The sequence below is a fragment of the Piliocolobus tephrosceles genome, chromosome 3 (assembly GCF_002776525.5).
Source record: "Piliocolobus tephrosceles isolate RC106 chromosome 3, ASM277652v3, whole genome shotgun sequence".
Lineage (NCBI taxonomy): Eukaryota > Metazoa > Chordata > Mammalia > Primates > Cercopithecidae > Piliocolobus > Piliocolobus tephrosceles.
The window spans coordinates 68,954,685-68,982,467 of NC_045436.1; the positions used below are offsets into that span (position 1 = coordinate 68,954,685).

The following is a 27,783-nucleotide window of genomic DNA, read 5'->3' on the forward strand; positions in this document are numbered from 1 at the left end:
ATCAGAATTAAGGTCTTCATTGGAGATGGTAAAGAGCAAGATTAACATTGTAAAATATTCAGTTAGTAATTTTTATGATAAGCTCGAAACAATTTCCCAGAATGCAGAAGATAAGGTTGAGAAAAGCAGGTTGGTTGGTTTCCTGTTTGAATATGAACTGGAGGAAAAGAGCAAAAGCCCCGTACTCAAGCTCTAGCTTACCTAACGCTCAGCCAATCAGTAACAAAAGATCCAAGAAGTTATCAAATGCGAGTTCTCACTTCAGGGGGTTAAGGACTTCCTCAGGGCTCTGGAGACAGACTCCAACCCCTTCTTCCTTTTAATGCTAAAAATCTTGCCTGGGGTAGAAATTTATAAGCTGATGCTGCATACGATGTATAAAGAAGCGTGTTGAGCCACTGCACAAATGCTAGAAAAACTCCTATACATGCCCTGATGTAATCCTTCCCTGTAGAAATGCCCTATACAACATACCCACAGGCTGGGCGCGGTGGCTCACGCCTGTAATCCCAGCTTTGGGAGGCCGATGGGGGCGGATCACGAGGTCAGGAGATCAAGACCATCCTGGCAAACACGGTGAAACTCCGTCTCTACTAAAAATACAAAAAATTAGCCGGACACGGTGGCGGGTGCCTGTAGTCCCAGCTTCTTGGGAGGCTGAGGCAGGAGAATGGCGTGAACCCAGGAGGTGAGGGAGCTTGCAGTGAGCGGAGATCGTGCCACTGCACTCCAACCTGGGAGACAGAATGAGACTCCGTCTCAAAAAAAAAAAAAAAAAAAAAAACCCTTCCCACACACTACTCTCAGGGATTAGCCCACTCCCTTTTCCTTTCAGTGCTGACTCCCTTGTGCACAAGCTGAATAAAACTCTTTTGTTGCTATGTTTGGTGATCTCTCTTGATTTCTGTCATGGGAGATCTCAAGAACCCAGGGCACCATTAACAAGGTCATGGAATAAAAATGATGAGGTGACAGAAAGTAAACAACCCAAACTCTAAATTTGCAATAATCAAAATTAAATTCCATTATATACTTGAACTGAAAATAGGAATAGGTACTGGGAATACTAATTACTGAATAGCAGAAAATATCAATGGAGAGAGATTGTTCGTTTTAAACTATCAAGACAGCTCACAAAGCATCCAGTCAGAAAAAGTTACACATACGCACACACACACACACAATCTGTCTTCAGGTTGCTTTGTAGCTCACGTGATAGAAGAGATTGATGACTCTCCATAGATCTTAAGGGAGAAGAGTTGTAAGCAAATGATTTTATACCCACCCAGGTTGTTATTCTTGTGTAAAGGCAACAGAAAATTATTCTGTCTTATGCAAGAGTTCAGAGTTCAGCAATTTGCCATACCACCCATGTAACCTACCTCAAATTAAAAAACAATATATAAACTTTAGAAGACTAAAAATTGAAAACACAAGAAACTGTTAGCCTTGTAAAAAAAGTTGACAGTTAGTTTTGAAACCATTTAAATATAGATATCTAATTGTAAGTACAGCTACAAAAGTAAGATATAAAATATAAAAATAAGAAATGTAAACTATAAAAATATGAAATAACTTGGAAAGGAAAAGCCCTTAAAATATAAGCCATGATGATGTTTTAGCAATATTGTCTGAGTATAGAAATACCAGATTATGTTAACAAAGACCCAGAATGGACTGGCAAAATAAAAGCATGGTAATGTTTTTAATGAACATAAGGAGAGTGAAAAATGTCTAATACTTTGTTCTAGTATAAACCAAAACAGGCTGGGTGTGGTGGCTCATACCTGTAATCCCAGCACTTTGGGAGGCCAGCAGGGGAAGATCACTTGGGGTTAGGAGCTCAAGACCAGCCTGGCCAACATGGTGAAACCCCATCTCAAGTAAAAATACAAAAATTAGCTGGGCATGGTGATGCATGCCTGTAATCCCAGCTACTTGGGAGGCTGAGGCAGGAGAATCTCCTGAACCTAGGAGGCAGAGGTTTCAGTGAGCCGAGATCATGCCATTGCACCCCAGCCTGGGTGACAGAGCAAGACCTGATCTAAAAAACAAACAAAACACCATATGCTGTTTACAGAAGACATGTCTTAAGCAAAAGGTCACACATTTTAAGGTAAAGAAAGAACAAATAAACTGAAAGTTAGGTGTGGCAATATACTAACAAAGTAAGATTTTAAGCAAAAAGCAAGTTGGACAAAAATGATTATATAAATGATGGGCATAATGATGGTGATAATAATAAAGCTGTGTTTTATAAATAAAGTAATAAAGGGATAAAGCAAAAATTATTAGTCATACAGGATAAATTGATAGAAACATAAATGTAATGGAATTATTTAACATTCTGTTTTTGACAGATCAAGAAGATAAAAAATAAATGATATAGAGTATTTGAACAATAAAAACAGGAAGATCACACATTTTACCTCATACTACAATTTGAATAGATAATAAGAAATATAATTTCTTTGTTTCATTTGTGATTAATCTGGCTTCCTAATACCCAAAGTTCCAATTTGTAACTGAGGGAAGAAATGTAAATATCTAATCTCTCTTAAGTTGTCGTTCACTCTGATAATTTAAATGGTACTTGTAGGTTCTGTTTAGTGCCTCTCTGATAAAAATATTTGGTGTCTCAAGTGGCTCATCCATTCCCCTAGTTTTCTTCTCAAGGCAGCATGTGGGTTTATGGAAAAGGGGTGTTCAGCTTCATCAGCCTCTCAGCATTGCCATGAAGGTGAAATCCTCAGGCTCAGGTGCTCTCCTTGAACTCCCCTCTGTTATCTCTGGTCTTTGGAAAAATGTCTGTGCTCTTTCTGGTTGTATACTTGCCCTGCTGACCTTTACCCTTAAAGACTGAACCTGGTGTCAGTAGTGGGTTGACTTTTCACTGCCTTAGTCACTGGCTGTTACTGACTGCTTAGCTGAGACTGCCTCACCCTACCTCTCATTGGTGCCATAAGCCCATTACATGTTTGGGTTTGACTCCCATTTGGCCCCAGCTAGACTACAGCCCTTGACACAGAGCTATCCATTGCATCTCTTGGCCATGGCAAATCCTCTCCAGCAGCTTTCCAAACCTCATCTAATTCTGTGATCCAAGATGGTTTAGGGAAGCTAAACAGGATGGCCTACTTCTATCTCCCTGTTTTTATAGATGTTAAAAAATCTTAGGAGGCCATTAGGCTGCATTCTGGGTTCCTACAAAAGCAAACTGAAACTCAACTCAGAGTAACTCAACCAATCAGAGACTGCCAACAAAGCTCTAATTAGGAGCTGTACTAATCAAAAACCTGCAACTATCCTCTAACTAGAGACTCTCCACCTAAAACAGTAAAATAGTTTATTTGTCTTGCTTTCATGAACCCCTTATAAAAGTTCTCTCTTCATGCCTCCTTGGTGGAGCCCAAGCTGCTTGTGATTTGGTGCTACCTGATTCATGAATTGCTGTCTGCTCAAATAGACTCTTTAAAATTGTAATGGCCCTAAGCTTATCTTTTAACACAGGTCAGTTTGTCAAGAATCAACTAGTCAAATGACCAATTGCCAAATTTAATAAACTTATTTATTTACCAGAAGAAACCTGTTTGATTGTCCTACTTCTGAAGGTTACTGCAAACAGTTTTGAAAGTGTCTATGAAGTTTTAGTTGACAGGTTTCCATTTTATCTTCACAGCATTTTAAGGAATAACCATGTTGTTGAAACCTGAGTTATAGAGTGGTTTAGTGCATATATCTACGAGTTAGGAAAGTTTATTTCAACATTTTAGCATTTTTAGGACATAGAGTCAATCTTCTCTTATTCTTTATCTGTAATTTCATATTTACAATGAATAAATATCAGATTTACAGTGCTAATCTTAAAACAGAGCTCATTTACCAAAAGCTTACACTTTTTCACTTTAATAAATTCTGCTTGGCAATGCACACTATACATGTCAACAGAATCATACGATTCCTTTAGGGTTTTTTTATGAAAGCCAAAGCATCACAGACCAAAACAAACACAAAGTAGGTAAAGGCTTAAATTCTTAAGAATTTTTATTTAAGCAAAGCACTTTTTAAGGCCGCTGATGTTTATTTTTCAAATTCTGTGTGGTGACTTGTGGAGGACAGAAATGCAGATTATGAAAATGCTAGCCTTTGTCAGTAAGATACATTGCACAAAGTCAAGAGCCATCTACCTAGTAAATGTTGGTAAGAACATTCATATGCTGTGAACTTTTATGATGTTACATAGAACACTGAAATTCAACCAATACAGCAGGCATTCATAAACTCTTGATGAGGTAGTTGACTAGATTGACAAAGGAGAAAGAAAGGTTGGAGCTAGAAAGTCGGATTTGGAATTTAGCCACATAGAGTTGCTAGTTTAAATCATGAAACTGGCTGTGATCACTGAAGAAGAATGTAAGAAGTGAAAATGTCAAGAATTGAACTTTCAGTACCTAAAATTAAAGTGTTTACCAAGACAAACGCATAGGAGTGATGGGAAGGAAAAAAGTGAAGGGAATATAAACAGAAAAATACAGAGAAGAAAGAAAGATAGCCCCAGAGAACCTAGAGATAGAAATTAACAATGAGAAGACACACATAAGTGAGAAGCAGAAGTGTAAATGTTTGAAGAAATAATAAAAGAGGGATTTGAAATGCAGAGAGAGAGAACAGGTCTCTGTCCTTTGAGGGAGAAGCTTGGAGAAGGAGAATGATGAAATGTACTTCTTACAATCATTGTCTTCATCTTCACTTATTTGTCAATGCCCTTAAATGAGGTATGTACATATAGCAGAGCTGTAATAAAAAGCAAAGTATTCAAAAGCAGTTGGAGATTGTTTAGCTTCCTATTTCTAAATTTCCCTACTCCAGTTAAGCCAGCTTATTCTCATCGTGGGCACTATCTGACACTCTAAACCTAGATTTGGTTCTAGAATACTCACCTTAGGCAGCTAATTTTAACACTTTCTCTTGAGACTATTTTTATTGCCGTTCTTCTAAACATAACCTTACCCTCTTTTGTGGCTGACAGTTTCCCTCTTTTCTTCTTTGCTCTTGCTACTCTTCATTTTAGCATTCATTTTAGCACTTTTTTGAATACCTACAATGTGCCCTAACAAATATAAGGTCCAGGACAGCAGGGACTTTAAATGCCTTGGCAATTTTGTTACATAGTCCCTGAACAGTCCTGGCAGATAGAAAATGTTCAATAAATATTGGTTGATTGAACAAATGAGCACAATATTAAGCACTATATACAAGATTAAGATAAAAGTTCTATTCTCAAAGAATTTACAATAAAGGAGTAGGAAAGCATCGTTTATTCAAGTAACTATAGTAAATAACTGCTTAATAAAATCAATGCAATAAGAGACTGTCTAGGAGTGTGGGCTCATGGAAGCCAGGGAAGAGTGCATTTCAGGAAAAAGAAGGGATACACAGAGAATAAGTAAAAGGAGGACTAAGAAAAGTCGATTGGATTTAACAACAAGAAAGTCATTGGCCACCAGTACAGAAGATTAGATTCCTTGAATGACCCTTGTGCTGAAAACAACTAAAAATACTAGATAAAATATTTAAAAAGTGCTCACTTTGGCAGCACATATACTAAAATTGTAACAATACAGAGAAGACTAGCATGGCCCCTGTACATTAAATTTTAAAAAAGAGAAAACATTATCATTTTAAATGCATCACTGAGCTGACAAAAAAGTATAGAATCTGCACAGATTAAAACAGGTAGAAGTGAAAATCGTTGCCATTTTATATAAAATACAAACACACATACACATACACATATAACTTACCTCTGTTAGAAGTCAGAGTATAATTATTCTTGATAGAGTTAGTGGCTGCAAAGGATATTGAAGGAAGGATTGCTAATGTTCCTACTCTTGATTTAGGTGGTGGTTATGTAGAAGTATTCAGTTGTGAAAAATTCATTAAGCTTTCACATACACTCAGGATATATGCACTGCTTTGTGCTTTTTTTTTTTCAGTAAAAGTTTACTTTTTTTGGAAGATAAAACAACCACAAAAAAAAGTGGGTAGACTAGGAGGTAAGTGAATACCCAAGCTGACTTTTGACTGGAAGTTATCTGCCCAATCCTGGTAATTTTCAGATTCTGTTTTGATGGCTGTGGGAGTTACTGGGGTACTATGATTTAGAGCCTGTCCAAGACGGAAATCCAGGAGGAAGTCTCCTATAAGGTTGAGACCACAAAAGACTACACAGTGAAAGAGAATTAAAATAAACCTGTAGTACAGGAGAGGCAGCAAGACAACATTCTTGTCTTAAGCTTGGCTTTTGTGGGAGGAATAAAAACATCTTGCCTGCGAATTTGAAAATGGGAGCCTGACTGCAGGTAGATTCGCACTGTGAACTTAACTCTAGGTGTTGTTCCCAAACCGTCAAGCTGAGCATTTAATTTAAGATGGTAGTGCTTGCAGGAGATTGGTAGGAGTAAACCCAAATCCTCTCTGAAGGAACACAACTTTTATATGGGCCTCAAAGAATTTCCATGGGTAAACTTCCAAAGAACAAGAGCTCACAAAGCACTGTGAGTAAGCGCCAGCAGGAACAGCGGAAAGTGGAATCAGATCTGCTTAGACTACAGTTCCTGAATTTATTGTGTAGTGAATGTAAAAGTAGCAAAAGTTTAGGTATAGAGTATAAAAAATGGCAAAACTAATATAACTTAGTTTATTTTATTTTTTTTGAGACAGAATCTTGCTCTGTTGCCCAGGTTGGAGTGCACTGGCATGCTCTCGGCTCACTGCAGTCTCTGCCTCCTGGGTTTGAGTACTTCTCCTGTGTCAGCCTCCTGAGTAGCTGGGATTACAGGTGTGTGCCACCACCGCTGGCTAATTTTTATATTTTTAGTAGAGACAGGGTTTTGCCAGGTTGGCCAGGCTGGTCTCGAACTCCTGACCTCAGGGGATCCACCCACCTTGGCCTCCCAAAGTGCTTGGATTACAGACATGAGTCACTGCGCCTGGCCACAAAATTTATTTTAAACGGAGGCTTTAAAATATGAGCAAAGAATAGGAAAGACTTAAAAAGATAAAGTTCTAGGAAGTCAGATTTGAAAAGGAACTAAATGGGAGTCCGAAAAATAAAATATAGTGATCAACATAGTAATTACAATTAAGTTACTGTGACCCTTGTCAGAGCCAGATCATCAGAGGGAAGGGTGTAGTATCCAAAGGCTAGTCAGTTGAAGAGTTAATGGCAGTGAATAAACTGTGCATATATGTGTTATGTGCTGTTCTGTATGACCATAACCTTTTACAGTTTAAAAATATTAAATAGGAGATAACAGATGAAAAATAAGAATGGCAAGTGCAGACTATTTCTAGTAGCTTTCAGTGGTGACAAAACTTAGTGATGGTGATGATGAAATCGCTGCTTCCATCATAATATTTTACTACTTCCAGATACCAATTCTGCTTCTCTCTCTTTGACTAAAGGAACAGGAGAAATGCAGGAAAGGGAGGGAGAGTGGGAAGATGAGGGAAAGGGGAAAATAGAATAGGAATAAGAAAAAAAAAGGGAGTTAAAAGGGAAAAGGAGAGAGGAGAAACCCATTGTCTACATTGAATGATCCCTTTCTCCCTGTGCTGGATTTTAACTATGGCAATGGAGAAAAATAAAATGGTGGGGAGAGAAACAGTGAACATGTGAAGCACATCCTAAATCAGTCACCTTGAAAATTAGCATTATATTAAGATTTAATTTTTTCCACTGTAAATAACAAATTTTGTTTAAAAAATCTGACACTAATGCTAATTTCACTTTTCAACTAGAAAAACTGGATTTGAACTTAACCAAAATTGACAAACTCTAGTCTACAAAACCTGAAACACCCCTACCTCTTATTGAAAAGTAAAAACTAGAAAATAGGGCATTCAGTTGTTAGTTTGAATTACTTTTCTTTTTTTTTTTACGTTTTTATTTTTAACACAGTTTAGGCCTCAGAGAGCTGGGCCTAGGGCAAGGGGAAGAGGGATAAAACACACTATTAGAGTTCATAGATCCATATACACATAATTCATCTTCTTGACTTTGTAGTGCAAAAGGTTAAGCATTTATTGTATACAATTACTTTGAATGTATTTCAACGTCAGGTAATTTTGAAAAAGTACAATGCAATTTTTGCACAAACAACTGCCCATTATCGTTCTTCTCAAAAAAATAAATCAATGCATTTTCAGGTTAGTAAAATAACAGCATCATTACATAATTAAAAGTAGTATTTCTCAACTCTAGCTATTCTGTTCAGGTTCTTGGCATTTTGAAGGAAGAATTGGACAAAACGTGCAAACAAAGCAAGGAAAGAATGAAGCAACAAAAGCAGACACTTACTGAAAATGAAAGCACACTTCACAGGGTGGGAGTGGGCTTCAGCAAATGGCTCAAGGGCCCGGTTACAGAATTTTCTGGGGATTAACTACCCTCTAGAGGTTTCCCATTGATTACTTGGTGTACTCCATATGTAAATGAAGTAGTGGCCCGCCATCAGTCTGATTAGTTGCAGAAAGTGACCAATCAGAGGCTGAAGTGAAGTTACAAAGTTATACTCCTATGCAAAAGAAGACTTTCCCATAACCAATGTGATTGGTTGTGGGACGGGACCAATCAGAGGTACAGTTTTTCATCTGCCACACAGAAAAGGTGTGGGTGGAAAGGGAGCAGTCTATGATCCTTTCCTTACTTGGGCATGGAAAGTTGGAGTTTTCCTTTTGATTTAGTTCTAGGAAGTCAGTGTGAATCGGCCTTAGGTTCCCTGACTCCAGACCCTAATCTCCTGCCTCAATGCATCACTTAATGATGGGACTATGTTCTGAGAAATGTGTCATTAGTAATTTTGTCATTGTGTGAACATCATACACAAACCTAGATGGTATAGCCTACTACACACCTAGGCTATGTGGTGTAGCCTATGGCTCCTAGGTTACAAACCTGCACAGCTTGTTACTGTTGTAATACAAGAGTCAGTATTTGTGTATCTAAACATAGAAAAAGTACAGTAAAAATACAGTACAAAAGATTTTAAGAAATGGTATACCTGTATAGGACACTTACCATGAGTGGAGCTTGCAGGATTGGAAGTTGCTGGGTGAGTTAATAAGTGAGTGGTGAGCGAATGGGAAGGCCTAGAACATTACTGTACACTACTGTACAGTTAGGCTGTACTAACTGTACTGTACAGTTAGTACTAAACACTGCACACTTAGGCTACACTAAATTTATAAAAAAAAATTATTCCTTTTCTCTAAGAATAAATTCAGCTTAGCTTACTGTAACTTTTTTACTTTATAAACTTTTTAACTTAAAAATCTTTGACTCCTTTGTAATAACACTTAGCTTAAAACATAAGCACACTGTACAGTTATACAAAATTATTTTATTGCTTTATATCCTTCTTCTATATGCTTTTTTTCTATTTTCAAAATTATTTATTTACTTTTTAAACTTTTGTTAAAAACAAAGACACAAACACACACATAAGCCTAGGCTTACACAGGGTCAGGATCATCAATATTACAGTTTTCCACTTGTCCTCCTGGAAGGTCTTTATGGGTAATAACACACATGGAGCTGTCATCTCCTATGATAGCAATGCCTTTTTTCTGGAATATCTCCTGAAGGACCCGCCTAGGGCTGTTTTACAGTTAACATTTTTAAAAAAAGAATGAGTACACTCTAAAATAACAAAAATTATAGTATAATAAATAGATAAACCAGTAACATAGTTGTTTATTATTCAGTATTATGTATTATGCATAGTTGTATGTGCTATACTTTATATGACTATCAGCAGAGTAGGTTTGTTTATACCAATATCACCACAAACACATTAGTAATGCATTATACCATAACAATGTTACATGGCTACAATGTCACTATGTGATAGGACTTTTTCAGCTCCATTATAATCTTATGAAACCACTGTCCTATATGTGTTCCATCACTGATTAAAACATCATTATGTACATGACATGACAGCACCATCATAGCTCACTGCAACTTCGAACTCCTGGGCTCAAGCGATCCTCTCGCCTTAGCCTCCCAAGTAGCTGAGATTACAGGCACACACCACCATGCCTAGCTATTTTTTTAAAAAGGCCTTTTTTGTAGAGATGAAGTCTTACTATGTTTCCCAGGCTGGTCTCAAACTCCTGGCCTCAAGCGATCCTCCTGCCTTGGCCTCCCAAAGCACTGGGATTACAGGCGTGAACCACCATGCCTGACCATTACTGTTCTTTAGAATGACCATCACATTTTCTCCACATCATGCTGCTTCTTGAAAAGTAGCCTAACTTGGAGGGTTGTATTCATTATGACTCTTCATAATGCAAATGTCATAATCCAACTCACAGCAGCCTGAAAGGAATGAGATCCTTTATTTAGCACTAGACTCAATACCCCAGAGGAAAGTTTGGTGTTAGGTGTGGCTTGATTTAGGACTCTAATCATATTCCTGGGGGCCATCTGTGAGGTCAGCATTCCTTGTAAGTCAGCTTTATCCCCAGGCTGGCTCCTTTTACCGCAAGCAGCTGTTGAAAAGCTCCAAGACCCTGTGATCTCATACCATCAAAACTGCCTCCAGCAAGTGTCTCCTCTTGCCTGATGGACTCTGATTACTTATGTGTGTATTAAGCCTGAGCTATGGTCAGAGGGATAGGTCAGATTGCCCAGCTTAACTCAGTTAGGGCCCACAGCCCTCACGCTTTGGTTAGGGACAGTCCCTTCTAAACAGCATGGCTGAGAAAGGGAGAGGGTAGTTTTCAAATAAACTGTGAAACCATTATGTTTCTGGAGGGAGAAAGATGCTCGGTGGCAAACAGTGGATGATTTGGGCAAGTATTGGTCAAAGTTGGCTCTAAAAAATATTCTGAAGTAAAATGTGGTATTTTCTTTCATTCTGACATCTTCCACTTTCACACTCACTTCTCCCATTTGTAGTTACTATTTATCCAAGCATAGCCTAAGGTTTTTTTAAGGGCCATTTTTAATGTATCTAGCTTGGATCTATCATGGCTAATATATTGTCAGTCAGTGAAAATCAATGAACACTAAGGATGGAGTTCTCACTTCAACATCTTAGTTTATATTGACCTTGAAATTTTAGAAGGAAATAGCATTTCCTTTTTTAAAAAAAAACTTTTATTTTAGGTTCAGGGTATATGTGCAGGTTTGTTATATAGGTAAAGTCATGTCATGGGGGTTTGTTGTACAGATTATTTCATCATCCAGGTAATGAGCCCAGTACCCAATAGTTATTTTTTCTGCTGCTCTCCCTCCTCTCACCTTCCATCCTCAAGTAGGCCCCAATGTCTCTTATTCCCTTCTTTGTGTCCGTAAGTTCTTATTATTCAGCTTCCACTTATTTATTTTATTTTTATTTTTTGAGACAGGGTCTCACTCTGTTGTCCAGGCTGGAGTGCAGTTTTGCAATCTCAACTCACTACAGCCTTGACCTCCCAGGCTCAAGCAATCCTCCCACATCAGCCTCCCAAGTAACTGGGACTACTCGCATGTGCCAGCATGCCTGGCTACTCTGTGTATTTTTTGTAGAGACACGGTTTCACCATGTTGCCTAAGTTGGTCTCAAACTCCTGAGCTCAAGTAATCCACTCACGTTGGCTTCCCAAAGTGGTGGGATTACAAGCGTGAGCCATCATGTCTGGCCAGTTTCCACTTATAAGTGAGAATATATGGTATTTGTTTTTCTGTCTCTGCATTAATTTGCTAAGGATAATGGCTTCCATTTATGTTCCCACAAAAGACATCATCTTGTTCATTTTTATGGCTGCATAGTATTCCATGGTGTATATGTACCACGTTTTCTTTATCCAGTCTGTTACTGATAGGCATTTAGGTTGATTCCATGTCTTTGCAGAAATAGCATTTCTTTAATGTAAAAGAGTAGATAGAATAATACTGACTGAAATAAAATGTTACTTAACACATAGTGTTAGAGCATTAAAAAGCTTTTATTATTCACCACATTTGTCTATTTATGTGAATGATAAAGGTATACAAATAAATTTTACTTGTTTGTGTATTTTGAACAAGACACAATGGCCAATTTCTCCCTTCCCTTTGCCACTCTCCTGTTACTTATTAATTCAGCAACTATTAAGTACCCCAAGTGTTCCAGACATAGTTTTAGGAGTTGGAAATATGAGATTAATACTATGTCACTCATAATGGAATCCCAATCATATGCTCACAATAAAGAAAATACTATTTTGATGGATAGAGCATCCATACATATGTAAAAGAATACAAAATTGGGCCCACTGTGGTGGCTCATGCCTGTAATCCCAGCACTCTGGGAGGCCGAGGCGGGCGGATCACCTGAGGTCAGGAGTTTGAGATCAGCCTGGCCAACATGGTGAAACCCTCTCTATACTAAAAAAAAATGTAAAATATTAGCCTGGTGTGGTGGCAGACACCGATAAAACCAGCTGCTCAAGAGGTTGAGGTGGGAGAATTGCTTGAAACTGGGAGGTGGAAGTTGCAGTGAGCTGAGATTGTGCCACTGCACTCCAACCTGGACAACAGAGCAAGACTCCATCTCAAAAAAAAAAAAAAAAAAGAGTACAAAATTGTGATTATTTCTGGTGTAGCAAGGAAAATTATTTGGCTTCCAGAAGGAAGAGCTAGTTTTATGTAGGCACACAAAAGTTCAATCTGGAAGAAAAGTTTCTCTGGAACTAGAATTGTGCTCAAGGTTCACTCCATCACCATCCTTTAACCGTAGTGGACATTGCTCAAATCACTAGTGGATAGAAAGAGGATATGAAATATCTAATGAGAGTTTTCCCAAAATATGAAACAGACTTGTTATCTAAGGAAAACATAATTCCAACCTTGCTATTTTTTGTTGTTCAAGTTGAACTGTTAAAAATAAAGTTCACATATGTTAAACCATCTTATAGTAACACAAACGAGAAGGCAACTATATAATTCTTTTAGCTACTCTATTTTTCCCCCCTTGGCTCTTCAAGGTTACAAAACCAGAGCCTGGGAAAATGGGATTGTACTAAAACTCCCACAAAAAGATGTCTAGAAGTCTTGTTGCTTCAGATGCAGCAAAACAACATCTGATTGGCAAGGGGCCACTTTGGTTTTTCTCCTGCTTGGCTAGCATCCTAAACTTAGTTTTCACAGTGTTCTGTCCCTTTTTAACACTGTGTTGTGGAAAGGCAAAATAGTGAGGTGGTAAAGAACATGGACTGTGGATTCTGACTGACTGGGTTGGAATTCTCGCTCTGTCACACACTGGTCACGTGATCTTACCCTCCATCTCTGCATCTTCACTTATAAAATGAAGAGAATCATAAGACCTGCTTCAGGATTGGTATGAGGATTAAGCGAATTAGTATATGTAAAGTGCTTAGAACCATGCTTAGCACATAGTAAATAGTATTGCATAAACATACACAAACACACAATATAGTAATTTCTCACATTTTGTGTAATCAAACTGGGATGACTTTATAATTCCCTTATATAACTATAAAGAAATATTTTATTATCTGAATTAGCTTATTCATTGAGGACTATTAAAATGTAAGGGATAAACTAGATATCTAACATACATGTGAACTTTTTACTTCTTCCACTTACGTCTATTAGAACTATTAAGTGTTTTGCACTCGATAGATATTTTACAATGTGGGTATAAAAATCCACAGGTAGCATAAAAGTAAAGGGAGAATGATAACGGTCTTTTTCTTTTCCTAGTGATGGCTTCCCAGTAGTGTTCTTTTTTTTTTTTTTTTTGGAACACATATTGGCAATGGGAATATAAAGACCTGAAGGAAGCTCTCTGCCTAGCTTCAAGGAAAGTCACAGGATACTTAGGGAATTAAGGAATGATAAAAGGAAGAATATCATGAGACACCTGGGATTCTTGTTCTTTATCATTTGCTCTTGGCACAAATTTCTGAAACACGTGTCATTTCTCAACCAGGACAGAACTGTAATAATTTGTTCTAGTTCTCACATGCATTCTTTATGATGAGAAATCTGAAGTCATCCTCACCTTTGTTCCTGTATATGTAACAAGGCTTTCTTCTCTGGTTGCTAGGATCTTCTCTTTATCATTCGTTTGGGGAAATTTGATTTGTGCCTTGCTATAATTTTCTTCATATTGCTTGTGCCTGAGTTTGCTGAATGTCTTGGATCTGAGGTTGTCACAACATATTACTTTCTTCACAGAGAGATACCCCTGTAGATGAAGTGATAAAAGTTCTGCATGATACTACAACATGGTTGACTTTGTTAAATAAAGACCAATTCACACCATAATGTTTTAAAAATTGTGTTATTATGTGGACAAAGATTACATACATCCCCTGCTACATGTAGAAATCTGTGGCTTAGCAGAGGAAGGATTTGCAACAGTATGCTTTATGGATTGGATTGCATGAGTATTTTCAAGGTAGGCAAGCTTTTGCTGAGTATTTTCAATAAAAAGGTGGTGGCTACAGCAATGAACTACTTAGCAAATATTTTTCATCACATGAACCAGTTGAATGAGTACCTATAAAACCTTGGAGAAAGTAGTAGACTTCAAGTAACAAGATTCTTTGATTTATGTGAATCTGAATTCTTAGAAAAATTATATTGCAATGGGAAATTTTAAAATTTTCCCACTACTACTTGGGTTTAAGAATGAGGAAAGATATTAGTAAGAGTTAAATTTTATAGAAAGCCACCTTGAAGAACCACAGAACAAAATGGCACAGTATTTTTTCTTTTAACACAAAGGTGAAAGACTTTTTCTCTGAATCTTCTACTACTACTCTACAGTCTGATAACATGACTGAAAGAGGAAAAATAACTTAGTAAGCTGCCATCTGATCATGCAGTCAAGATAAGGCTGACTGATCTGCTCCTAGCCAACTTCTGGATTTCTGTGAATGAAGAGTATCCTGCTAGTCACAGAAAGCAATAAGCATTCTGCTGCAGTTTTTTCAATTCGTTACGTATGTGAACAAGTTTGACTTGTTTAACAATCATCATGAGCAAGGAAAAATATCAACTCATTTTAGTTGAAATGTCATCCATGTGTGTTTATCTCAAGTTTGATCCAGAATTGTATTATTTTACAGCAGAAAAATAGCACAAGTTTCAAGTTACTTTGTTCTTTATTTCTAGTTTCAAAAATAACAAATTTTATGCATAGGTATATAGAGGAGATATAAAAATTCAACACATCTATAATAATTATGATCGTAACTGCTAGTCTTATACGTGAGCTTAATCACGTTACTCAGGAAGAAAGTAGTTTTTTGAAAGCTTTATTCAAAAATGTGTCTTAGGGTATACTTTTATTCATATTCTGTTGGGTTATGGTTTTAATAGTTGTACTAATTGCATTGTCTAATTTTCATGTTGTAAATAATATTAACTAAATCAACATAACCTTTTCTTTTAATCAACTTTTATTTTAAGTTCTGGGGTACATGTGCAGGATGTGCAGGTTCGTTACATAGGTTAACATGTGCCATGGTGGTTTGCTGCCCAGATTAGCCCGTCACCCAGGTATTAGTCCCAACACCCACTAGTAGTTCTTCCTGATGCTGTCCCTCCCCTCTCCCCACACAGGTCCCAGCGTGTGTTGTTCTCCTCCATCAACATAACTTTTATTCAAATTAAATCAATCAAGCCTACCTTTAGAAAAAGTAAATTATGACTTTTTGGCTTAAACTTGCTAGTTAACAGAAATTTATTATGTTTGCCTTATATGTCTTTTAATAACTTATGAAAAAGAAAGTAAAATATTACTTTCAAGAAATGTAAGCTAAATAACTTTTTTTTCAATACAGTTTGGGGAAAAAGTCATTTTTAGTTTTAAATAGGGGAAACAAACTTTGATCTACCATATAGCACATAGCGTACCTTCTCAGCTACTTGTAGAGTAGGAGTTGATGATAAACCTTTAGGCTTTCTGAGATGCAGAGGCCATGAGAATGCAGCTTGCAGCCCTCCACCTACAGAGAACTCAGCCCCGCCACTGTGCTCTGCACTCCATCACGTGGTTGGTGCTAAGGCAACCGCGTGGTTGAGATCTTTGCTCAAACCTGGACTTAAACATCTTACTGGTCTAATATTGCTGTTTTCCAGCCTCACATGTGGAAAAGTGGTTATTAGAACTAGTTTTTTTTTTTTAAGTGTTCAGTTTATTTCAAACTTAGAATGCTTTGGATTTACCCATGTTAGTGAAAGCTTTTTGCATACTGGCAATCTATTCCAAGACGACTTAGCTGAAACTGCTAAACTGCCAATGGCAGTAATATCGTTAATTAAGTCTCTCACTTATAAAAACCAAAACAACAGCCTCTCTTCTCCCCTGACTCCTATTCAACACTACTTTAAAATGTATTTCAGTTCATATTTTTAGACTAATCTAGTACCAGATGTAGAAAAATAAAAGACCCCAAACCTCAAATTATATCAAGACCAGCTACCATATTTTATTTTTACAACCTGAAAGTTTTATATTTCTAGTTGACAGAAACCTGTCTTATGACCAAAGTTATCATTTTTGAAGAAAAAACTGCTTATTTTATCTATAGAAAGGCTTGCATAATAAATCAAGATTAATATGATTACAACATGTCTTTAACGAAACAAAGTTTTTTTTCTAATATGAAATGAAATGATACTTGTTTGGGATGAAGTAATGAAGCTATTTTGCCCAGGAAATCAAAATCACTAACTGGCTTCACTGGATATGTATTAATGTCACAATGGTCAGTTTCATTTTACAGCACTTTCTTGACACCCACATGTTTTAAAAAGTCAGCAATGTAATAATAAAATATTTATAATGAGCTATTAAATCTGCAGAGTATAATATTAAGTATATTCTTTAGAATTTAATTCAGAAAGCATTTGTAGGCTTAAAATATGGTTTCTCTAAAAATATATCTTATTATGTGCATTCAATTAGAAAAATATTATGACCAGTTTGGTGACTTTGACCTGTTTCATTTCCTAAAAATATCTGCCAGTAATGTCCTAATACCTTCGGAAAGAATGGTCATTGAAAGCATTCTTTCTTTGCCTACAGCATTGCTACTGCATGCAAAATTGAACTGCTTTCCATTTCTGAATATTACATTTTTAACAAAAATTGTAATTGCTTATAAAACATTTCTAAAAAAATAATAGCATAACTGTGAAAATAATATACCACTTACCATAGAATAAAGAATGAAATTAAAAGATAAGTGCAATTAAATTTAATCTAAATGGGTCATGAATTAAAACACAGCAGTTTGCCAATGCACTGTGTACAAAACAGAATCAGGAAACCAGATGTAAATTGTAAATTACAAGAACATATGTCATCAGTGCACTTGGGACTCTCAGTTCACTCACAAATATAACCTTTAGGCATATTAGCAAAAAATGGACTCTAACATCATAGACATCTGTGCCAAGACTTTTTATATCTTAACATATTTTGTTTAGTTTTAAAATAATGACCCAATTAGAAATTTTAAGCAAGCTAAAAGAACAGAGTTATAATTGCAATTTAAAAATCTAATAATTATTTTTTAGCATTGAGCATATATTGGTGCAAAATTTTAAGGCCATTTAAAAGGAATATTCAAATCAGTAAATGGTAATATTTACATTTTATTGTGCCTACATGTTATAAGCAACTAATAGTTTTGGTTTATAAAATAATTTAATTTTACTAAGAGGACTAGTTAGAAACCTTTGGCCAAAAGAATTGTATTCTCTAAGATAACAAAAGTCCTCTAAGGAAGAATAAATTACTTAGTAGCTGTAGGAAGCACATTTCTTTATCATTAAGACAAATACATTTTACATTTTCCTATTTGAAGAATACAGTTTATATTTATAGTTAAATGGACACTCTCTAAAAATTATGTTTACATAACTGATATGGTTTGGCCCTGTGTCCTCACCCAAGTCTCACCTTGAATTCTAATAATCCCCATGTGTCAAGGGCGAGACCATATAGAGATAATTGAATCATTGGGGTGGTTTCCCCCATGCTGTTCTCATGATAGTGAGTTCTCACAAGATCTGAGTTTTATAAGGGGCTTCCCCAATCGCTTGGCACTCATTCTCTCTCCTCGTGCTCTGTGAAGAGGTGCCTTCCACCACAATTGTAAGCTTCCTGAGATCTCCCAAGCAATGCGGAACTGTGAGTCAATTAAACCTCTTTTCTTTATAAATTACCCAGTCTTGGGTATTTCTTCATAGCAGCATGAGAATGGATTAATACAATAAGTTTACACTAAAATATTAATAGTTTATTGGCCAATTTCCCATGTGCTCAACATCTGATTTCTAGTTAGCATCATTTCATAATGTAGTGATTTTTTTAAACTTTTATTTTAGATTCTGAGGTACAGGTGCAGTTTTGTTATATAGGTAAGTTGTGTGTCATGGGAGTTTGGTGTACAGATTACTTCATCACCTAGGTACTAAGCATAGTACATATTAGGTCATTTTCCAATTCTCACCCTCCTCCTACCTTCCACCCTCAAGTAGGCCCAGTGTCTGTTGTTCCCTTCTTTGTGTTCACATGTACTTAATGTTTGGCTCCCACTTATAAATGAGAACATGCAGTGTTTTGTTTTCTGTTCCTATGTTAGTTCACTTAGGACAATGACCTCCAGTTCCATTCATGTTGCTGTGAAGGACATGATCTTGTTCTTTTTTATGACTGTGTAGTATTCCATGGTGTATATGTACCACATTTTCTTTATCCAGTCTACCACTGATGGACAATTAGGTTGTTTCTATGCCTTTGCTCTTGTAAATAGTGCTGCAGTGAACATACATGTGCATGTGTCTTTATGGTAGAATGATTTGTATTACTTTGGGTATATTCCTAATAATGTGATTGCTGGGTCAAATGGTAATTCTGTTCTGAGTGTGTTGAGAAATCAACAAACTGCTTTCCACAATGACTGAACTAATTTACATTCCCATCAGCAGTGTATAAGCATTTCCTTTTCACTGCAACCTTGCCAGCATCTGTTGTTTTTTGACTTTTTAGTAATAGCCATTCTAACTTTTGTGAAATGGTATCTCATTGTGGTTTTGATTTTCATTTCTCTAATAGTAGTGATGTTGAGCATTTTTTCATATGCTCGTTGGTCATGTGTATGCTTTCTTTTGAAAAGTGTCTGTTCATGTCCTTTGCCCACTATTTAATGGGGTTTTTTTTGCTTATTAATTTGTGTAAGTTCCTTTTAGATTCTGGATATTAGACTCTTGTCAGATTGTCAGTCTCATAGTTTACAAATATTTTCTCTCAGTCCGTAAGTTGTCTGTTTACTCTGTTGATAGTAAACTTTTTTTTCTGTGCAGAAGCTCTTTAGTTTAATTAGGTCCCATTTGTCAATTTTTGCATAATGCAGTGATCTCTTAATCTCTTTCATGTAAAAAGTTGGTCAGACTTGCTTTTTATTTTCTTAATAAAACTTGCTTAAAGAGCTATAAGAAATAGGATGTATGAGGGGACTTCAACAAGGTTGTAAAAAAAAGAAAAGAATTAAAAGATAAAAATAAAAAATGGAAACTATTTCTCAACATAAACTCCATTTAAGTTTAAGACACTTTTGTAAGTGATACCAACCATTTAGCCCATTCATAAAGAATTGGAGGATGCGCGAATTTAACTATTAGTGGAGTCTTTTGACATAATTAACTAAAGAAAGACATGTGCCCTTTAGAGATTTTTCAAGATTAAGAAACAAAAAGAAGTCAGAAGAAGTCAAATCAGAACTGTAAGATGGATGCCTAATAATTTCTCAGTGAAAATCTTGCAAAATTGTTATTGTTTGATGAGATAAATGAGCTAGAGCATTGTTGTGGTGGAGAAGGACTCTGTTGTGAAGATTTTCTGGGCATTTTTTCTGCTAAAATGCTAAAACTTTGACGAATTTTCTCAACCTAAGCAGATGGTATCGTTCACTAACCATCCAGAAAGTCAACAAGAAAAATGCCTTGAGCATCCCGAGAAATGATTACTTTTGCTCTGGACCGGTTTTGCTTTGACTGGACCACTTGCACCTCTTGGTAGCCATTACTTTGATTGTGCTTTGTCTTCAGTCATGTTCCATCTCCTGTTACAGTTCTTTTAAAAAATGAGTCAGGATTTTGATCTCACTTTAAATTTCCCTTGAAAGCTCTGCCCTTGTCTGCAGCTAATCTAGGCACAACAGTTTTGGCATCTGTTGAATGGAAAGTTTGCTCAACTTTAATTTCCAGTCAGAATTATGTAAGCTGAACCAGTTAAGATGTCGACAGTTTTGTCTGTTGTTTCTGCTGTTAATAATCAATTCTCTTCAATTAGAGCATGAACAAGATTAATTTTTTCCTGAAGAATTAATGTGGATGGTTTGCCACTGTGGGGTTCATCTTCAACATTGTGTCCTCCCTTCTTAAAACCAGTTATCTATTTGTAAACTGCTGATTTCTTTAGGACATCGTTCCCATAAACTTTTTTTTTTTTTTTGAGCCAGAGTCTCGCTGTCACCCAGGCTGCAGTGCAGTGGCATGATCTCGGCTCACTGCAACCTCTGCCTATGGGGTTCAAGCAATTCTCCTGTCTCAGCTTCCTGAGTAGGTGGGACTGCAGGCACCCACCACTATGCCAGGCAATTTTTGAATTTTTAGTAGAGATGGGGTTTCACCATATTGGTCAGGCTGGTCTTGAACTCCTGATCTCAGGTGATCCTCCCGCCTTGGCCTCTCAAAGTGCTGGGATTACAGGTGTGAGCCACCGTGCATGGCCATAAACTTTTTATAAATCATCAGTGAGTTCACCATTCTTCCACCCAAGCTTCATCATAAATTTGATGTTTGTTCTTACTTCAGTTTCAACAGAATTCATGTTGCTCTGAAAGGGGCTCTTTTCAAACTGATACCTTAACCTCTTAGTGCCTCAAACTAAATCCTGTTCAGACATGTTATAACAAGTTAGTATGAGTTTGTTTTGGTGCAAAAAAGTTTGAAATCTATGAATAATTTTTTCATAATATATATTTTCCTTGAAGGTTTTGAAGTTTCTGGTATTACTAAACACATCAGCCAGGCTTTAAAAAATAATCTGTACAGTTCTTCTCTTTTTCTAATTAACATTTTGATTTCTGATATGCACAAATGACTATTTGTTTTTATGTCATATCATGGTAATATGTTTTGCTTCACCACTAGAATGTAAATGCAAGGATATTTCATGGTAATTAAGAGCACAGCTTTTTGGGCCAGACTAGTTGGTTCAAATCCTAGTTTTGTCACTTAATAGTTGTGTGGCTTTGATCAAGTTACTTAATCTCTTTGTGCCCTAGTTTCCTCAACTGTAAAATGGGAATAACAATAATACATATACTGTAGAGTGATAAAAGGAATTATTAATTAATACAGGTCAAAAATTTAGAACAGTATTTCAAAACTAGCAAGCTCTAAAAAAATCCACACTTTTATGAATATGAGTATTTATTCCTACAATACTTTATTTACAAAGACATTGACCCAGCCTGCTGGGCAAAAGTTCATCTTAATCAATATCTCTAAATTTCCTGATGGTTCCAATAAATTATATCTTGTGTGTTGTATTAGTCTGTTCTCATACTGCTAATAAAGACATACTCAAGATTGGGTAATTTATAAAGGAAAGAGGTTTAATGGATTCACGGTTCCATTGTGGGATCTTTGGGATGTTGCTTTTCTGGCTGGAAACCTTTGTGGCTGGTGGCACCTTTGCTTGAGTTCTTGTGCTGTGTCCAGGAAGAGTAAGGTACACAGACAGATGGAAGGTGAATAAGATGAAGAGGAGCTTTCTTGAGTATTATAACAGCTCAGAGGAGACCTGCAGTGGGTGGCTCCTCTCTGCCAGCAGGTCATCCCATTGTCTCTGCAGCTCTCAGTGGAGAGGGCAACTCCTCTCTGCAGCTGGTTGTTCCATTGTCTTTCCATCCTCTCCATCCTCTGCTCTGCTTTGGCTGAGCCCGGGGCTTTTATGGGGCCTTAGAGGAGGCGGAAGTGTGGTTTGATTTGTCCAGGGACAGCCATGGGTGGGCCCAGGAAAAAGCACCATGAGATCCCCCTCTGGTCTGCAGAACTGGCAGCCCAACCCCAGGCTTCAGACCTGTCCTAGCCTGAAGGTGGACTTCACTGGGGACCTACCTCCTTCCACCCAGGAGCATGTCTACCTCCCCAGTCATCCATGGGGCCCAGGCTGCTGGCACCAAGGGGCACTTGAAGACCAGTACCCAGCCATCCTCAGTGCCCCCTCAGCTTCCCTTCCTGTGTTCCTACATGCCCAAAGTCTGAAGGGGGCTGAGGCATCAGGGGGGCTGGCATGTCAGCACTGCCCTGAGCATGTGCACACCCATCTGGGCTGTGACAGCATCCAGGCTTGGCCCCAACCCCACTTGTGGATGCCCCAAGAGTGTGGGTATCCCTGGGTCTGCCAGTGGCTGCAGCTGCATGCAGGGAGGTGGGGGGTGGTCAGCTGCAGCTGTGCAGAGCTGGGCTCCTGCCTACTGTCAGCTTCCAAGAGCACAGGGATGCCTGGTTGCGGCCACAGCTTGGGCAGCTGCAGTTGCACTGTGGGAGATCCCTCCTTGCCAGCTTGGAAGGGGCAGGGCCTCTGCTTGTCCCCAGCTCCCACCAAGATCTATGGAGCATGGCACCCAGCCACAACCCCTTGCAGCCTGGGGTGGGGGCACCAGGTCCTCGCTGGGCCTGAGCTGGTATCTGGGGCCGGGCAATGTTGACGCAAGCTCCTCATGTGGCTCTAGTGCTCCGGGGCAGTGTGGAGCTCCCCCTTGCCCTCGTGTGATCCAGCCCCATTACGGCGGCCCCCAGGATGGCAGGCTGTGGAAAGGTAACTGTCTGCCTCCTATCATGCCCTCCCTGTAGATGCTGGCATAATGACAGTGGCCTCACCAGATGAGGCCTAAACTAATGACTACTGCCATCAGTTCCACATGGCTGGGGAGGACTCACGATCATGGTGGAAGGCAAAGGAGAAGCAAAGGCATGGCTTACCTGGTGGCAGGCAAGAGAAAGCATGCAGGAGAATGCCCCTTTATAAAACCATCAGATCTAGTGAGACGTATTCACTATCACAAGAACAGCATGGGAAAGACCCACTCCCATGATTCAATTACCTTCCCCCAGTTCCCTCCCATGACACCTGGGAACTATGGGAGCTACAGTTCAAGAGGAGATTTGGGTTGGAACACAACCGAACAATATCACCTATACAAGTGATGAAAGTCCTAGATGACATTTATTTCAGTTCCTGGTCTTTGACAAAACTTTAAATCTAGTGTACTCACTGAATGAATTCTGGAGGAGGGAAAGGTATTGTTATGGATTGAATTGTGTACCTTTCAAAAAATATTTTGTAGTCCTAACCCCCAGTACCTCAGAATGTTACCTTATTTGGACATAGGGTCTTTGCAAATTTAACCGGGTTAAAATGAGGGATTTAATTCAGTATGACTGGTGTCCTTATAAGAAGGGGAAATTTGGACATAGACATGGACAGAGGGAAAATAATGTGAAGACACATCGGGAGGGTGGCCAGGAATGCCCAGGATCACCAGCAAACACGACAGGCTAGAAGAGGCAAGGAAGGATTCTCTTTTAGATTGTCAGAATGATTGTGGCCCTGCGGACACCTTTATTTCAAACTTCCAGCCTCCAGAATTGTGAGACAATAAATTTCTGTTGGTGTAAGCCACCCAGCTCTTGGTACTTGGTTACAGCACCTGTAGGAAACTCATATACATATAATATAGATTTATCCATTTTCTGATTACTTGTTCTCACATCTAACCAAAAACTCAGGAGGCTACAATTAATTATTCCTTTTTGTTCCCCCCGAGGATCATGCACTATGGATCGGAAGAAACAAATACTTACATTTCTAGGTGAAAATGAATTAATGAAATTATTTTTGATCGGTGAGTGAAAAGCAGGCCAACAAGTGACTTTAAAGTGTTATAGGCTGGGCGCAGTGGCTCATGCCTGTAATCCTAGCACTTTTGGAGTCCGAGGTGGGTAGATCACTTGAGGTCAGGAGTTCGAGACCAGCCTGGCCAACATGGTGAAACCCTGTCTCTACCAAAACTACAAAAATTAGCTGGGCATGGTGACATGTGCCTGTAATCCCAGCTACTCGGGAGGCTGAGACAGGGGAATTGCTTCAACCTGGGATGCAGAGGTTGCAGTGAACCGAGATCACGCCATTGTACTCCAGCCTGGGGGACAAGAGCAAAACTCTGTCTCAAAAACAGAAAAAAAAATTACAAAGTGCTTTGGCCTCAGTAATTTTCATTTTATATGTTCTCACTCATATGCTTTCCAAGGGAGGTCTTTCTTAATATCTTTTTTAACTACCACTGCTATCTTTGAAAATAATATACTTTTATATTCTATGAGAGACAAATGTACCGTAAATTAAGCTATCTTTAGCTCCTAAAGTGCCCACCACAGTCATAGAACCTCACACTGGTTAATTTAGCAGGGAATTAACTGATCAAGTAGTGTTCAACTGCTTTATTTCTCAAAGAAGAAATCGAGGTCAACAGAGGTTAAGTAGTAACTTAGTCTTTTGATGCACAGTCTAAAGATTGTATTTACAAGCCTTTTTTTTTTCTGTTTCTCAGTACTAGAGAGTTAATATTTTAAATTACATTTAAAAGATCAGATTTTTCTGGATCTTTTTAACAGTCTTCTTTTTAGCTTGTAGAATAGTGGTCTTTTAAAAAGTAAGTGACAAATAACTGTTTATTGGGGAAGACTTCTTATTTGCTAATTATCTTGAAGTTGTAAACAAACTTGCTGTAAGTACTTATATAGGATGTGGTTGTATATGACTTATCTGTCCTTGTTAGAGGCATAACAGCAGGAAGCCAGGGCATGTGAAGTCTACACTGCATTCCCAGGGCAGAAGGCTTTCTTAGAGTATCTGGGTGGCTAAGGTAGAAGGGATATTTCTAAATCAGGCATCAGGTAGAAGTTGGCCCTGAGTTTCAGAAGCACATAGACATTTTTATTATGTTCCCATATCCTATCATAGCTGAATTCGAAAATACAGGCTGAGGAGGTCATGAGAAAGGTCAACAAACCAAAATAAAAGAGAATCTAAGAAAAACTACCAAGATTTTAAAAAAGATAAAAGGCATAACATCTTTAATGAATGACTGTCTAGGGCTATTCGCCAATTCATAGCTCACAGATTATCCATGGGAGTTAATAGTTTAATATCTATTTAAGCTACAGTTACTTAGAGATCTTTCCTCATCTTCAAATAATATTTGCTTCAAATAATAATTTTAAATTTAGGAAGAGGGAGATGTTGGTCAAAGGGTACAAGGTTTTCATTAGATAGGAGGAATAAGTTCTTGAGATCTATTGCTTAGCATGGTGACTATAGTTAATAATGTAATGTATATTTCATAATTGCTAAGAGAGTAGATTTTAAATGTTTACATCACACACAAAAATGATAAATGTGTGTGAGATATGTTAACTAGATTGATTTAATTATTCCATAACATGTATATATATATAAATATGACATTGTACCCCATAAATATATACAGTTATTGTTTGTCAACTAAAAATAACATTTTAGAAATAAATTTACTTTCTTCTAGGAATTGTACTAATCACTTTACAAATGTCTTTTTTAAAGCAACAAAACTATAAGAAATTACAATTATTGTCTTCACTTTACAGTAATAAAAATAAATCTCAGATAGTTAAAAAAAAAAAAAAAATTGCCTAATGTTATATTGCTAGCAAATGACTGGGCCAAGATTTGCACTGAGATCTGTCTAACTCCAGTGAGTATTTCCATTCATTATATAATCATGGGGTTGATCAAATCCCTGACTGGGCATCTTTCCCGTCTCCCTGCTGTGAGGTAACATATGGGCCCTCCTGCTGGTTAAGCACTTGAGTCATCTTCCTCATCTGGAGTCAGCTTTCAGTATAATCTTTTCTTCCTGCAGGCCTTAGAGATTTGGTCTGCTCACCTTTCTTCTTTCCAACTGTCACCACCAATTGTCCTTCTGTGGTTCATCTTCTACTAGAATTCTGGGGTAGTATACAGATTCTCCTCTTTTCCTCTTGTTATTTCAACAACAGCCACAACAAAAAACTTCAAATTTTTAATGAGGATCTCACTAGCTGGCAACTTCAAGTTATAATGTAATAATATTAACAATCACTTCTGTGCTTCACTACTAGAAGGTTGCTTTTGCTATTAAGTTTCTTATTCATAATTATTTTGGCATATGTTCTTATGCCACTTATATAGCAATGAGTAGAGTTTTAGTCTGATTTACAATTACAATTTTCTAACCCCTGCTCTTTCTGTAGGCTTGCAAATGCTCCGATTTATCTTCCTATAGCTGATGCTTGAAAGAGAATAAAAGATATTACAGAAGATCACACATATCAAGATTTACATTTTAAGAAATAAATGAAAGAAGAGATTCCTTGCCTCTAATGAGAATGGCTAACATTTATGGAGTACTTAATATTCTAAATGCTTTCCATATAAAAGTCATGATAATTATCTACATTTTACTGATGGAGAAATCAAAGCACAGCATCTTTGCAAGGATATGGGTAAGTAATGGAAATAAGGTTCAAACACAGGTCTACATAAGAGATGCGTTAAGCTGCTTCTTAAAAACACCATAGAAACACAAATCATGAGTATTATGTAAAGAACAAATTTCATTGTTTGTATTTTTTAATCCTGCAATTCCTTTGAATCTTATTAGTTTGTTTTCACATGTGTGGTATTGTTTGACGTTGTTGAAAATGGATCTCATTTTACTCTAAAAAGTTTATAGTTAAATAATAGATGAATTGCTCTGTAAATGTGAATTTCTAAATTTAGTCATTGTGGGCCTAGTGGTTGAGCTACTGCTTTTGAGGTCCTTGGTTTAAATTAGGATTTCTAAGTTTAAACTTCAAAAATCATACACTTGCCTTTTGTCTTCTGGATTCCTTGATAAATACAAGCAGATAACACATATGATTAAGCTACAGTTATACAATCAGTTTTACAGTCCTGTTCTTATATGCCGTATTAATTGAAATCCCCTTTTTACTGTGGTTAAGTGTATTTTCTATGGGTTAAACCCTTAAAATACATCAAACATTCTGAATGAATTAATCATCTCTATAGAGATTTTTTTTTTCTGTAAAACACCCTCTCACATAACCCCCAAAACAAAATTGACACTGGTTTAAGAACCTGTTATTTGTCTTTAATGGACAGTTTTATACAAATGTGTTCAGTACTGTGCATAGTTCTTTTAACATAGTTCTGTAATCTCAGGAAAGTTTTTTTTTTTTTTTTTTCAGGAGGAAATAAAATGAAGATTAGTTGTCCAACAATATGTTCATTTTGCTCTAAAAACACATTATACTGCCTAAAATGTCTCCCCATTAATGATCATAAATTAACTTGAAAAGACTCATGAGTTTATAATATAGGTGACATTGGTCTAACAAGCTTATCTTTTATCCAACCTCATTAGGTTCTTTAGATAATTTTTTAAATGCTTTGATAAATAGAACAGAACATATAATATGTAATGGGAAATATTTTAAAGGTCATTAATTAAAACCAAAAATCAATGATGCTACTAAATTCTAAGGCTATTTTTAAGAAAAAGATGATCTTATCAATATCTGTTCCAGCATGAGATCATTTCCTCCCTACATTTATG

General features: G+C 37.2%; 1 non-coding gene across 1 annotated transcript; it reads left to right on the top strand.

The window, feature by feature from the left end:
• Positions 1-5,580: 5,580 nt before the first annotated feature.
• Positions 5,581-5,684, top strand: LOC111528684. The gene has a single exon (XR_002727117.1). It is a non-coding gene; the product is annotated as a U6 spliceosomal RNA (small nuclear RNA).
• Positions 5,685-27,783: the final 22,099 nt, after the last annotated feature.